Below are 14,938 nucleotides of genomic sequence, written 5' to 3' on the forward strand. Positions count from 1 at the left end.
CCAGGCAACGCTACAGGCTTGGGGCAGAGTGGCTGGAAGACTGTATAAGGGAAATGGACCTGGGAGTATTTATTGATGCTTGTCTGAATATGAGCCAGCAGTGTGCCCAGGTGGCCAAGAAGGCCAGTGGCATCCTGGCTTGCATCAGAAACAGTGTTGCCAGCAGGAACAGGGAAGTGATTGTCCCCTGTACTCAGCTCTGATGAGGCCACACCTCCAGTACTGTGTCCAGTTTTGGGCCCATGGCTGCAAGAAAGACATTGAGGCCCTGGAACGGGTTCAAAGAAGGGCGACAAAGCTGGTGAGGGGTCTGGAGCACAGGCCTTATGAGGAGCGGCTGAAGGAGCTGGGATTGTTCAGTCTGGAGAAGAGGAGGCTCAGGGGAGACTTTATTGCTCTCTATAACTACCTGAAGGGAGGTTGTAGTGAGCTGAGGGGGCCTCTTCTCTCATGTAACTGGTGATAGGACTAGAGGGAATGGCTTCAAGCTGTGCCAGGGGAGATTCAGGCTCGTTAGGAAATACTACTTCCCTGAAAGAGTGGTCAGGCACTGGAATGGACTGCCCAGGGAGGTGGTGGAGTTAGTGACCCTGGAGGCGTTCAAGGAATGTTTGGACATTGTGATGAGGCATATGGTTTAGTGAGAGCTATTCGTGATGTTGTACTGGATGATCTTGAAGGTCTTTTACAACCTTGGTGATTCTATTCAACTCTTGGATCCAAAGAAAAGAGAGATGGCTGGGCAGACTGGCGCCCACATGGGTGTCAGGATTTTAAGTGGTCCCTGCTGTCTCTTCAGGTATCATACCTCTTGATCATCTCAGACACCAGAAATATTTTGTGATATTTTTAACTAGAGGATTTGATGGAGGGTTGGAGACATGTCAAAATTGATGATAGTATTTTCAGAGTTTTTTTTAATACATTTTGGCTTAAAACAAAGTCTTAAGAAAAGGACAAGAAAGCAATAAGTAGAAATAATTTTAGAACATTTTCACATTTGTACATTTTTAATACATGTACATTTGTACATTTTTAATACATTTTGAATAACATATATTGAACTCATTAAATACTTAGTTAATATTTTACCTTATTAATCAACTTCAGTTTCCAACTTGAGTTGAGAGGTGGAGGTGGAAACTGACTGCTCATGCGAGTCATAAAGAGTACTGAGTCCTCATCCTCTGAAAAGATCCATGTTCTAACCGAAACTGGCTGGAAAGACTTGCACTTAGAAAATTTTAACTTCAATTTTTCCTAGCTGTCTAAAAAGATCACACAGTACTTGCTTAAACAAAACATTTGAAAATGCAGTTGTCATCCATTCTATTTCTCCTGCAGCTGAACACTTTGTTTTTTTTATAATGAACGGTGACATTTGTTCATATCATGTGATTAAAAAGGATTCATCGCACATTAGAGCCCATAATCGCAGCCTATAGTCACAGTTTAACATTTCTCACTGGCATATCCTACTTGACCCTGCTTACTGCAGCAGTTCTATTATGCTGTCTAAAAGGACAAGAGGACTGAACTGAAACAAAAATGCAGGGGTGAACATTGCTTTCACACTCACAGCTATGTGTTCAGTACTATTATAGCTCCAGATGAATAGAAGAAATCTGGAGTCCGGCCAACACTGCTTAATAGAAATCTCCATCTTCCAAAAAAAATGTCCTGATGCATTTAAAGTAACTGGAATAACTAAAACAGTGAGCAAGAACCTTCTTTCACAGAAATACAGGACTCCACTCAAGACAACCAGATTTAAAGTGATATCAGCTTTATACTTCCTGCACTGTTTCATGGCATTTATTTTCTTTCTAGGAATGCTGGTAACATGTGCTGAGGATAAATATCAAAAGGTTGAAGAATACTGATTAGGGAGGCTTATCATAGGTAGAGTAGTGCTGGCATATTGCTTAGGAAATAAATCAAGATCAAAAGTTTACCAACATGGTTCAAATTCGTTACATATATTTTGCTGTTAACATCATAAAAATTGCTTTCATATTTCTAATGAGTGACAAAACAAGCCAAAATTCTTTGGTTTATTGTGTTTTTTTTTTTTCCTGTATTCTTAATATTACAAGTTTTGCATATCAGAACAGTGTGAAAGCAAAAGGCAGCAAAGCACTGCCTGAAGATGAGTCAAATGAGAGCAAGCTGTGCTCGAGCTGAGATGCTGACAGGAGTGGGGACGCATCCCTTCCAGCCCTTTGGGCTGGGTGCATGGTGGTGTGGTGCCAGGGTGAGCTTCTCTTGTGTTTTGTCCCAGGGCTGAGGATTTGATGTGGACTGATCTTTTTTTTAATGTCATCATTTAAGGAGTGCCCTAGAGAGCAGCAAGCCTGAATGAAAGCTCTTGGGTTGGTGCACAGTGTGCTTGGGGCCCCCTTGTCCTTGTAATCCCACTTCTGGGTCCTGCATGCATCTACCTGCACACATCCAAGCTACACACCCATGGCTGAGCTAATTTAATTCATCTCCTTAATTAAAGCTTCTCCAGCTTTGCTGAAACCCAGGTGTGCAATGATGGATTTCTTCTACCCAGCAGCAGCACTTTCTTCCAAGGGGAAAAATAATCCAGAATAATGAAAAAAATATGGATAAAGTGACCTACTTCTCCATTTTTAAACCCTCTTCCACCGTGCTCATAGCTCCTCTGTCAGTTGCTCATGTTGTCCTGTCACACCACAGACTCTGTCTGTTCCAGTGAACAGTTTTCTTCTCAAAATCAAGCTGGACTCAGGCTTTCCCCAGCTCTTCCATAGCCTTCAAACAATTAATGTGTACAAGGTCCTGTGCACAGAAAAACCACAGAACACCCTACAATCCAAAGTATTTTACATTTTCACTAGAAAAAAATTGCTCAGGTTTTCAAAACTTAACAAAATTTTCCCTTCATTCTTTTGAGGCTGATTATTCTGACTGGGCCTTTTTAGACATAAATATATATTTCATTTTATCTTCTAAAGTTCAGATTTTAGGGCTGTTGTACAGTGGATTTCTTTTCTCCCTGCACTGTGGCTGATGATGTACTGGCTTTCCACAGCCATCTGTGTCAACCACTTTCATGGTCCTGTTGCTTCTTGGCTCTCCTCTCTAGGTCTGGCCCCATGGATGTCCATCAGCCACCATTTCTTTCTTCTTGCAGTCATGCTTCTGAGCTCTAACCTGTGAAAAGAGTCTGGTGAGGGAATTGATGTGAGCATTTCTGCAGCTGTCAGTCTCTCTCCCCACAGAATGGGAGCTCTTCCTTATCTCCTCCCACCAAATCATATCATTGTAGAATCATAGGATTGTAGAATCAAAGAATCACAGAATGGCTTGGATTGGAAGGGATCTCAAAGATTGACTAGCTCTAACTCCCTGCCATGGACAGAGCTGCCACGCACCAGATCAGGCTGCCCAGCGACTCATCCAACCTGGCCTTGAACACCTCCGGGAATAGAGCATCCACAGGTTTTCTGAGCAGACTGTGCCAGTGCCTTGCCATCCTATCAGTGAAATTTTTTCCTCTGACATCTAATCTAAATCTCCTTTCTTTTAGTTTAAAACCATCACCCTTTTCCCAATCACTGTCTATCCAAATAAAAAGTTGACTTCTCTCCTGTTTCCTTCATGTGAAGCTTTTCATCTCCCAGGATCCCCAAGTCCTTCCTGTCAGGGCTGCTCTCAAGGTGTTCTTCTCCCAGGCTGTGTATATATCTGAGATTGCCCCAGCCCAAGTGCAACACTTTGCACTTGGTCCTGTTGAACCTCAGTCAGTTCACTCAAGCACACTTCTCAAGCCTGTCTAGGTCCTTCTGAATGACACCCCTTTCTTCTATGGTGTCGACTGCATCACTCAGTTGATGTAATCAACAAACTTGCTGAAGGTGCGCTCAATTCCATCACCTATGTCATTGACAAAGAATTTGAAGAGCACTGGTCCCAAGACAGATCCATGGGGTCATCACTCATCACCAGCCTCCATCTGAATATAGAACCATTAACAACAACCCTCTGCCTGTGACTTTCCAACCAATTCAACGTAGAAGTCCTGGTGATGAAAAATTTAACATGAGTCTGCAGTGTGCATTTGCAGTCTAGAAGACCAATGGTATCCTGGGTTCCACCAGGAAAGGGGTGGCCAGTTGGGTGATGGATGGGATTGTCCCTCTCTACTCTGTCCTTGTGAGGCGCCAGCTGGAGTACTGTGTCCAAGTTTGAGGTCTCCAACACAGGAAGGATGTGGAGTTTTTGGAGAGGGTCCAGAGGAGGGCCATGAGGATGATCCAAGGGCTAGAGTACCCTTCCTATGAAGTCAGGTTGAAAGAACTGGCTTTGTTCTGCCTGGAAAAGAGAAGGTTGCTGGGAGATTTCATTGTGGCCTTCCAGTATTTAAAGGGAGTTTATAAACATGAGGAAAATCAATTTTTTACATGGGTAGATAGTGATAAGCAAGGGGGAATGGTTTCAAATCAGAGGAATAGAGATTTAAATTAGATGTCGGGGGAAGTTCTTTTCTAAGAAAGTGGTGAGGTGCTGGAACAGGATACCCAAAGAAACTGTGGATGCCCCGTCTCTGGAGGTGTTCAAGACCAGGTTAGATGGGGCCCTGAGCAATCTGACCTAGTACTTGATCCAACAGCTGGCAGCTCTACCTGTGGCAGAGGGGTTGGAACTTGATGACCCTTGAGGTCCCTTCCAACCAAAGCCATTCTATGATCATATGTTTACATATTTACAACTTTTATATCTAGAAAACAAAGTACATGAGGCAAAAGAAAGACTTTGAGAGTTATTTGAGTCACTTAAACATGCTGGGAATGGGGATTCAACTCGTTTAAATTTAGACAAGAATAAAAATACGCTGTCTTAAAGTCAGTGGCAAGAGACAGTCGCTTCTGCATGTGTGTAATTCATCTGTTTTCCTTTGTCCCATACTGAGATCTGCGTGAAGAGCTGTACTCTAAAGCTGCTTATTCTCATAGTGAATGAGAAAGTAGCCAAGGAAAGATCCGATAGTAGAATCACAGAATTGGAATGTTCCAAATTGGAAGGGCTACAAAGAGGGTGAAGGGTCTGGAAGGCAAAGAAAAGCACGTAACGGGCAGCTGAGATCTCTGGGCTCGTTCAGCCCAGAGCAGAGGAGGCTGAAGGGAGACTTCATGGTAACCTGCAGCTACTCACAAGGAGGCTACTGCTCTCGGACACAGACTTTTATTTTTGTGTGGTCCTGTGTGGATTCAGGAGCTGGACTCAGTATGGTGGGTAAAGCTGTAATGACATTACTGTGCATCTTTAAGTAAAGAAAAATATCTGTAATCCAAGTATCTGGCTCTTCAGACCTGGAGCAGATGAGACAGAAACTATGTAGTTTGGAGTTTGAGACAATGTTTTTGCTGGAAAGAACCTACTCCTTAGTTTCACTGTGGAGCTCAAGGCACCAAACACCAAACAGCTCCAGGAGGGATCCCAACTGTATGCATGCTATTATTTTTTTGTGATTTTCTTGATGAAAAACACCTCCCAACAAGTCACGTTCTCCATAAATCTTAGAAGGAAACATGGACAGGCATCTGTTGGCCTGCAAATGTTACCTGCCATCAGCTTTCCTTCCTCCTCTCAGGCCCAGCCACCTTTCCCAGACTACCAGGACACAGTGTTGCCTCCCAAAACGTCTCCTTCCATACCAGGGGGAGTCAGCTGTTTCAGTCAGCCCTTCTTCAGGCCTTCTACCCACACAGCAGGATTGCATCTTCTCTCTGTCAGCTGAAAGGCCACAGGACTCCTCTGTTGTCCCAGGAGAGGAAATCCTACCTGTTGTTCTTGGATGGTATCTCAAGGAGGACCCATCGCTCTGATAGTGTGCCTTGCTCTGTGCTGAGCACTCAGAAACCCACGTGCCTGATGGCTACTGCTGGAGCAGGTTTATACTAGCACACCTCAAAGGTATCAGGAAGGCATCAGATTTGTCATCTATTTCTTGCTTCATCTTCCAAGTGCAGAAGATCTGTTGGGTCCCAAGGTGTCAGAGCCACAACAGTGGTACTTTACAACAGGAAACTCCCCAGGAGTGAGTTGCAGCCAGGAAAACAGTGACACTGAACTTACTCATGGCTATATTTTCAGTCTTCAAGTACCATCTGCAGATGGTGATCACAAGAGATGCCAGTCTGCGTTGCTGAAAAGAGGTTTTTTTTCCCTCAGATATTACGACAAGATTGATTTTAGATGTTGATGTCCATGTTTACACAAGAAGTATGGCAGTGAGCCCCAGAAAAAGTGTGGTGTTCCTATGTTTGTTGACTCAAAGCCTCACACAAGTGTGATGCTCTCTCAAGGAAGATACACTCTCCTAAATATCAGGTTGGATGTTAGGAAAAAATTCTTCTCAGTAAGAGTGGAGAGGCACAGGCTGCCCAGGGAGGTGGTGGAGTCACCATTCCTGGAGGCATTTGAGAAAGGTGTGGATAAGGCACTGAGGGACATGGATAGTGGGTGTGGTGTTGAGGGGCTGATAGTTGGACTGGATTATCTCAGTGGTCTTTCCAGCCTTTATGATTCTGAGATTCTATGAAACACATCCATGGGGAGACTTTGGGGAACTGCAATGCAAACCATAGAAGACCAACATCCAAACTCTGTTTTACCTTGAGGAGTTCCCATGCCCCAAGGCCACCAGCCTACGAGATTGCCTGGTGCCACATCTCGGGGAACAGGAGGGAAGACCAGCCTGAAAAGCTCCTGGCCAAGCAGGGGTAGCTCTCTCCTCTCTGGGAGGTGTCCTTGTTGGGCAGATGGCTGAAGGTTGTAATGTTGTGTCTGGAGTTAGTGAGGTCAGCTCAGCAGGTACATATGGGCTAGAAAGGTGGAAACATCTGCACTGAGGGACTTAGGGCAGACAGGGTCTCCTTCTGCACTCTGAAGCCCCACTTCATTTATCTCTGATCCGTCAGATAGGAAAAAAAAAAGAAATGTGCAGTGTGAAATTCTAAATGTTTATTTTTGTTTGAATTTGTCTGGTTAGCACTGGCTCTTTCATGTCTGCTTCACTGTAGCACATCTGTGTTCCCCAAACCCAGCAGTAACAGCACACTATTCAGTGTACAAAAGAAGAAAGTCCATGCTTCAGTTATGTCAGCTTGGAACTGTTTGGATACATTACATGCTGAAATGGAAACTTGTAAAAAAGAGAGTTGAAACTGAATTACTCTTTCCCCCTTCGTTATTAGAAAAAGGAATTATGAAATCGTTTGCTTGTTAAAACTAATATGCATTTAGTGTACTTCTTTTCAAGCTAACATGAAACTTTGTGAAACGTACATTGTTAACATGCCTGATTTTTCACAGAGTTAACAGAAATGTGGTTACATCAACCTTTCATTGTATGCGGTCTCAGTTATGCACGGCAGCCTTTGTTATGCACTGACCGTGAGCTCGCTCACGTGACCGTCTCAAACACCTCACACAATGGCATAAAAAGGCTCTCTTCTGGTCAGCAACACCAAATTTGGAGTAAAAAAGAAAGGAAAAGATTTCAAATGATTACCTTCATTTGCAAGAGGATGTATTTTAGTAGAAATAACTCTGATACATCATTTATCATTTTATAGAATCATAGAATCATAGAAGCGTTTGGGTTGGGAAGCATCTTTAAGATCATCTAGTTCCAATCCCCCATTTTATGTAATAATGCAATTTTAACTTAGAAGCTGACAACATCAGGTACTGTTCAAATAAGTGATTTTGATCACCCAAATTCCTACTTCAAAAGAAATCCATCATCAACTTCCACAGACAGTGATCTGCTGTCACTGTTGTAACTGTCACGAGTTAGAGAGATTTCTGTTTATCTGGGAACTTTTACAACACTTAGAAGTCTGAACAGTTGAAAATTATGTTGAAAATGAGTACAGGTAACAAATGAGTATTATATATAAGGTACATGCCTGCTGACACATACTGTTTATTTTCTGAGTATAATTGCTGAAGTTCTTCTGACCTAAGACATATGGAAATCAAACCTGGCAGATACTACAGCAATATATAGTCAATGGTGTTAATGTTCCCACCTGCAGAAAAAAAATGTAACTGATTTGCATCCTGGCTTGTATCTGCAAGAATGCAGCCAGCAGGAGCAGGGAGGGGATCATCCCTCTACAGCTGGCACTGGTGAAGTCACATCTTGAGTACTGTGTTCAGTTTTGGGCTCCTCACTATAAGAAAGACACTGAGGCCCTGTAGGGTGTCCTGAGAAGGGCAGTGAATCTGTGAAGGGTACGGAGAACAAGTCTTATGGGGAGCACTGAGGGAATAGGGATTGTTCAGTCTGGAAGAGGCTCAGGGCAGATACTGCTCTCTGCAACTGCCTGAAAGGAGGTTTTGGTGAGGTGGGGTTTGGCCTCTGCTCCCAGGTAACAGTGATAGGATGAGAAGTAATGGCCTTAAGTTGCACCAGGAGAGTATCAGGTTGGATCTTAGGAAACATTTCTCCTCAGAAAGAGTGGTGAGGCAGTGGCACAGGCTGCCCAGGGGGGTGGTGCAGTCACCATCCCTGCAGCTATTCAAGAAATGTGGAAATGTGGCACTGAGGGATGTGTTCAGTGGGCATGGTGGGGATGGGTTGATGGTTGCAGTAGATGATCTTAGTGGTGTTTGTTTTTTTTCAACTTTAATGATTTTATGATTTTCTAAGTGTTACAGTAACTGAGAAACATTATCACCATTGAGCTGTGCCCCAAAGCTCCCTGAGACCAACATCACCACTTTGATTTTCTGCAGCTACCTTTGGACCTTCCAGCACCTACCAGCAGCAGGTGACACAGCTGCCATGAGATGTCTGCTTGCAAATATTAGAATATGAGTAACATTTTTGTACTAAAGAAATACTGGCTTATATTGGGGGAAAATACAATTATAAGGCAAAATACTTAGTGTTAAAAGAATGTTACCTGTTAAAAAGAAAAGTTACTTGTCTCCAAGCAAGTTACATGTACTCAGAGATCACTAATGAACGTGAACCAATGAGAAATGCTGCTTGTATGACAATTTTCTATTGTGCCTTTTGCTGGATTCATGGATGTGGTCACCATAAACACCCCTTGTAACTAGCAAATGAGCAGAATCATGGCAGGAACAGACTTGTATTTCCTATCTGGCCAAATAAGCAAAGGCAATTTGAGGAATTTGCACTGCAGTTCAAATAAGAGCTCCCTGCTTCTCCCCTGTGGGATGCTTTGTTTTGCCAGGTTTCCAGTACTCTTAATCAAACATTTGGTAACTTACAGAAGGGGTCTGTTTCCTACACCCTTTGTTCATTGGTCTTACTTGAAGGCCTGTCTCTTGCACTGTTGCCACTAGCAGAGGTGAGGATTAGCCATTCCAGACTTAGAGTTGGAAAGCAGATGCATGATGCAGAACTTGGCCCCAGCAGGAGCTGTTTGCTGCTAGCCATGCTTGTGGAACATGTCAAAACTCTAGAAATCACAAAAGGCTATTTGGTTCTTGTATAATTTAAGGCAGCAGCATCACAGATGTTTCTCAAGAGGAGATGTGGGAAGTTTGGGTGGGCTAGAGGAGTGCAGAACATCTCCACAGATGTGCAACTCAGCAGCAGTTGCAAGTGAGCTCAACAAACCTTGGCCCTTGAGGCAGACAAAGCAGCTCAGGTTTTCCATCTGGAAGTCTTGCCATGGTTGACCAGAAAAATGCCAAGAACTGTAACTGTTTCTAATACGGTTTCCTGTCTAATGCTCCTTGCTCTGACTACAGAGGCTTCCTTCTGAGAAAAGCAGTCTTAGTGAGACTTTCCCAGCAAATGAGTATGCACGTGTGTCTGCCCTTGGCAAGGCATGCTCTCATGGTGAGAGCATATATCACAGAATCATTTGGATTGAAAGGGACCCTTGAAGGCCATCTAGCCCACCCCCTGCCATGAACATGGATACCTACAGCTCTATTAGGTGCTCAGAACTACATCCAGCCTGACAGTATCTCCAGGGACAGTGCACCTGCCACCTCTCTGGGTAACCTGTGCCAGTGCCTCACCACCCTTATTATAAAAACTTTTTCTTTAAATCCAGTCTAAATCTCCCCTCTTTTAGTTTGAACCCTTGTCCTATCATAGCAGATCCTTCTAAAGTCAGAATCCCTTCATCACTTCGTGTGTTCATAGGAACTCAAGATCTCTCTTTTGACCAAAAGCAGCTGCTCATGGACTGAAAACAATTTATGAAAAGTGTAATTTCATGCACTTGATCTCCCTTTCTGTACCAAAGGAAGTTTTTTATTCTCAGGTATTAAACACAATGCTGATGATAGCATTGGATTCTCTTTAATTTGACCCAATTATTTGGGTATCCTTGGATGGGCTTGCTCTTTCTACCCTAGCCAATTCTATGTTGTCTTTCTTAATGACAGACAGAAAAAAACCAGACCTTTCACAAAGTCCCAGCGAAGACTTGTTGTAGCCTGTAGTTTATCACAATCTCAATGTATGGAGCTGGTGAGGCTGTTTCAGCCTTTGATACTGTCTAAGCTTCTCTTCCTGAAACAATACGGTTGGATCTATTTATTCTTCTAGCAACAATTCAGCAAAGTGATACTCATGAACCAGAAATGTACTACAAAAGCTCATCTTCAAAATCTCCTCAAAGAAAAGATTCTGTAAGGCAGTTTAAGCCCTTAAAAGATTCCTAGTGCTCTCCTTGGTACCTGCTTTTTCTGATAGAGTTTAGGAACCTAAATGCTGATAGAGAATCACATAAAAATCTAAGTTTTATCAGAGCTTCCAGATCTGCATTCAAACAAGTCAGTTTATGACAAATTCCCTATTTCTCACATCACAGAACAGCAGGGACCTCTGGGTCCCTCTGCCCAACCTTGACCCAGGAAGGACACCCAGAGCAGGGTGCCCAGGGCCACGTCTAGGTGGCTTTGGCAGATCCCTAAGGAGGAGACCCCAGAGCCTCTGGGCAGCCTGTGCCAGTGCTTGTGTGCACTTCAAGGGTCTGCCAAAAACACAGTGGCTGGCAGGTTATGGACTTGCATAGGATGCTCTTTTATTTAGGTGATGTACTGAAGCTTAATTCACAGAGTTGTTTCTTGTGGTTTCTGGGATTTCACTGGTATGAGGAGTTAGCATGCTGCTTTGAGCCTCCTCTTCTCCAAAGAGCTTCCCTTATGGGATTCTCCACTGAAGCTGGAAGAGAAACCATTTTGCTTCACCATGAAGATGACACCAATACGAATGTTGTCCCTGAATATTAGCACTTTTTTTTTTTTAATGTGAAAATGAGTGGTGGACCATGTCTCTGGAGATGGAGTGGGATTTTGGTATAAGAAACAGATGCAAGATGCAATGAGGAGGGAAGGCTTTTAGGAATTATGGTTTTTTCAGAGGCAAAGAGGCCAATAGTTTGGCAGTGGTGGAGGACACCTTCATTTGTCCCAAGCTGGAAAGCTTCTTCTTCAACCAGAAGGGACTGCAGAAATTCTTAAGGCTAGAAATGCAAATACTACACTTACATTGCCTTGCATAATGAATACTGGAAGCAGAAAAGATCATCTTCAAGACTGCAGGGAGTATTTTGTTTACTCTGCAATCACACCAAGAAATAAAGTGTTGCATTGTAAACCAGTAAAGCACTTTGAGTGATTTGACACAAATGAAGTGACTGTGGTTTAAACTATACAGATGATAAGGATGTGCCTGTTCTTTTCTGAGAAAGAACATGGAGGTTTACTGTTTTATAAAACAGAATTTTAGCGCACAAAATAGAGGATTTGGAATTATTTAGCCACAAGTACCCGGGAGAAGGCTCATCCTTGAGGAGCCCTTCTGAGAGGAACTGAACCAGCCTGCTTGTGCTGGCAAGGCGTTCAGGTCAGAATAGGCCACCAAAGCATCATTTGGGTTTTTTCCCCTCCAACAACCTCAGCTCAAAAATGGAGCTGGTTCAGCACTAGGCCTTGTTCTTCTCCGATCTCTCAGACACAAATGCTGGCTGCCCTTTCTGGCATCACTCAGCCTTGTTGTCAGAGGCCTCCACCTCCTGCACACCTGTACCTGGCAGGCCGCAAGGAGGGAGGCCTGCTCTCAGTATTTGCCCTGATCTGATTAAACAATTGAAGTATTGCAGCTTCTCTCTGATATCTGATACACAATCCAATGATTTAAATGCATTGGAAATGTGCTGTGGCAGTTCTGCCACTGGCTTTACGCCATGAAGGCATCAGATTCCTACGAGAGAAAATACAGAAATTTCCTAGATGTATGAAATCAGTAATGGATTTGGAAACACTAAAACAGGTATCCTGAAAATACAACTAGCCATACAAAACACTTAAATATGTGTAATGTTTCCACATTCATTAATGACATACAGTAGAACCTGAGTTAAATCCTTTGAGACAGGCTATGCGGGAAGTATAAGCTTTGAAGGGATTGTCAGAGTAAAAACTAAATTGAACTCGTAAATCCTATTATCTGTTCAAATAGGATACAATCAACCTTTTCTGTTCTTTCTCCGTTTGCTCACTCTCCTTGTGAACTAACAGCTTATCCAGTCACAATTTAAATCCTTGGAGCTCCTCACAACACCAGCATCTCACGCAAATCTTTTCTGCTATTCTGCCTTTTAGAACTGCTTTGGGGAGAATGGAGCCTTTTGCAAACATAACATTAAATTATGCCCTATTGAAGGATAAGGAAGAGGTAGAATTATCATTACAGCTCCTTCTCTGTCCATGCTTCATTCAAAGGATCACAGAATGACTTTGGTTGGAATGGGCCTTAAAGATAATCTAGTCACAACCCCCTGCCATGAGCAGGGCTGCCATCCACCAGACAAGGCTGCCCAGACCCCTGTCCAACCTGTCCTTGAATGCCTCCACAGATGGAACATCCACAAATTCTCTGCTCAACCTGCTCCAGTGCCTCACCATTGAGTAAAGATTTTCCTCCTAACATCTAACCTAAATTTCCCTTCTTTTAGTTTAAAGCCATTTCCCCTTGTCCTATCACTACTAGACCATGTAAAAAGTCCATCCTCCTCCTGCCTAATAGCTTCCTTCCTGGAAGGTCATAGTTAGGTCTCCACATAGCTCTCTCTTCTCTAAGATGAACAAGCTCAACTCCTTCAACCTTCCTTCACAGGAAAGTTGCTCCAGCCCTTTGATGATCTTTGTGGCCTCTTCTGGACCGGCTCCAATAGCTCCACTCCCTTTATGTGTTCGGGGCCCCAGACCTGGATGCAGTACTCCACATGGGGCCTCATGGGGGCAGAGCAGAGGGGGACCTCTATCTCCCTGTTCCCATCTCTCTTTTGATGTATCCCAGGATACTGTTGGTCTTCTGGGCTGCAAGAGCACACTGCTGGCTCATGTCAGGCCAGAACTCCCAGGTCCTACTCCACAGGGCAGCTCTCAAAGAATTCTTCTCCCAGTCTGTAACACATATTTGGGATTATCCCAAATACTTGCACTTGACTTTCCTGAACCTCAGTAAGCTCTCATGGGCCACCTCTCAAGCCTGTTCAGGTCCCTCTGGAGAGCATCCCTTCCTTCTGTGGTGTCAACTGCACCAGTCAGCTTGGTGTCATCAGCAAACTTTCTGATGGTGCACTTGATCCCACTGTCAATGTCATCAATAAAGATGTTGGAAGAACACTGATCCCAAGATGGTCCCCTGGGGCACAACACTCATCACTGGCCCCCACCTGGACATAAAGCCATTGACAACAACTCTTTGGCTGCAAATATCCAACCAATCTTTATCCATTGAATAGTCCAGCTTTCAAACCCACCTCTCTCCAATTCAGTGATAAGAATGTGGTGCAGGACCATGCCAAAGGCCTTGCAGAAGTCCAGGTCGAAGACATCCTTTGTCCACTGATGCTGTCACTCCATCACAGAAGGTCACCAGGTTGGTCAGGAACAATCTGCCCTTGGTGAAGCCATAGTGGTTTTCTCAGATCGCTTCTTCATCTCACGTGTACCTTAACATCTCTTCCAGGAGGACCTGTTCATCATACTCCATCCTGCTTGCAACAGAAAGAACATGGATTTAACTGCCTTTCCTATCAGCAACTGACTGAAACAGGACAGTGAGTATTACAACAAGGAGGAACTTCATATACTAAAACAAAGTCTGCTAAAAAGGAAGTGCAGTGTATGTTTACTTCCACTCATGCCTTTGATCTTCCATCCCAAAGACACGTCTGACACCCTTTTATGATTGCCAGCTTTATGGGACACCTTTCCTGTTTTCCCACCTATTTACACAGCTTCTCAACAAGACAAAGTCATAGATAATAAGAAAACAAATTTTTCTGCATTATAGAATCATAGATTCACATAGTGAGCATTTTCAAGGCAATTAAGATTGTAATTGCCCTACAACCATGACTTTCTTTTCAGTAATTTATTCTTAGTTCAGCAATTACAACACCTAAGCTGCCTTCTTCTCATATACCCAAAATAACTGCACATTTATTTATATGAAAAAAAAACCAAAAAACCACAAATGACTTTTTGGAAGAATGCATGCATTTATCACACCAATCTGTATTTTCTATGCAATTTGCTCACCAATACCTACTCATTTTCCCAGTATCTTGAAGCTGTAACTTCACCTGTGAGTTATTCAACACCAGAGCTCCAACTGAGGAGATGCAGAGCACTTTCCAGGTGTATTTCTCAGTTGAGTTATGCCAGAGGTCTGTTACAGAGATGACCAGAACAGCCACATTGCTCCTGCATACATTCCTCTCAACTTGGAAAATGAAGGTGGGATTCAGATACATATCACTAGCTAGGGAGCTCTATGTAAGGCAGGACATGGCACATTTTTCTGTACAGCAATTTGTCAGGTAGCACCTTACACTCTGGCATGATTCTAGTCCAGCTACTGGCAATTCTCACTATATACATACATATTTGTTCT

Source organism: Meleagris gallopavo, chromosome 1, assembly GCF_000146605.3.
Source record: "Meleagris gallopavo isolate NT-WF06-2002-E0010 breed Aviagen turkey brand Nicholas breeding stock chromosome 1, Turkey_5.1, whole genome shotgun sequence".
Classification (NCBI taxonomy): domain Eukaryota; kingdom Metazoa; phylum Chordata; class Aves; order Galliformes; family Phasianidae; genus Meleagris; species Meleagris gallopavo.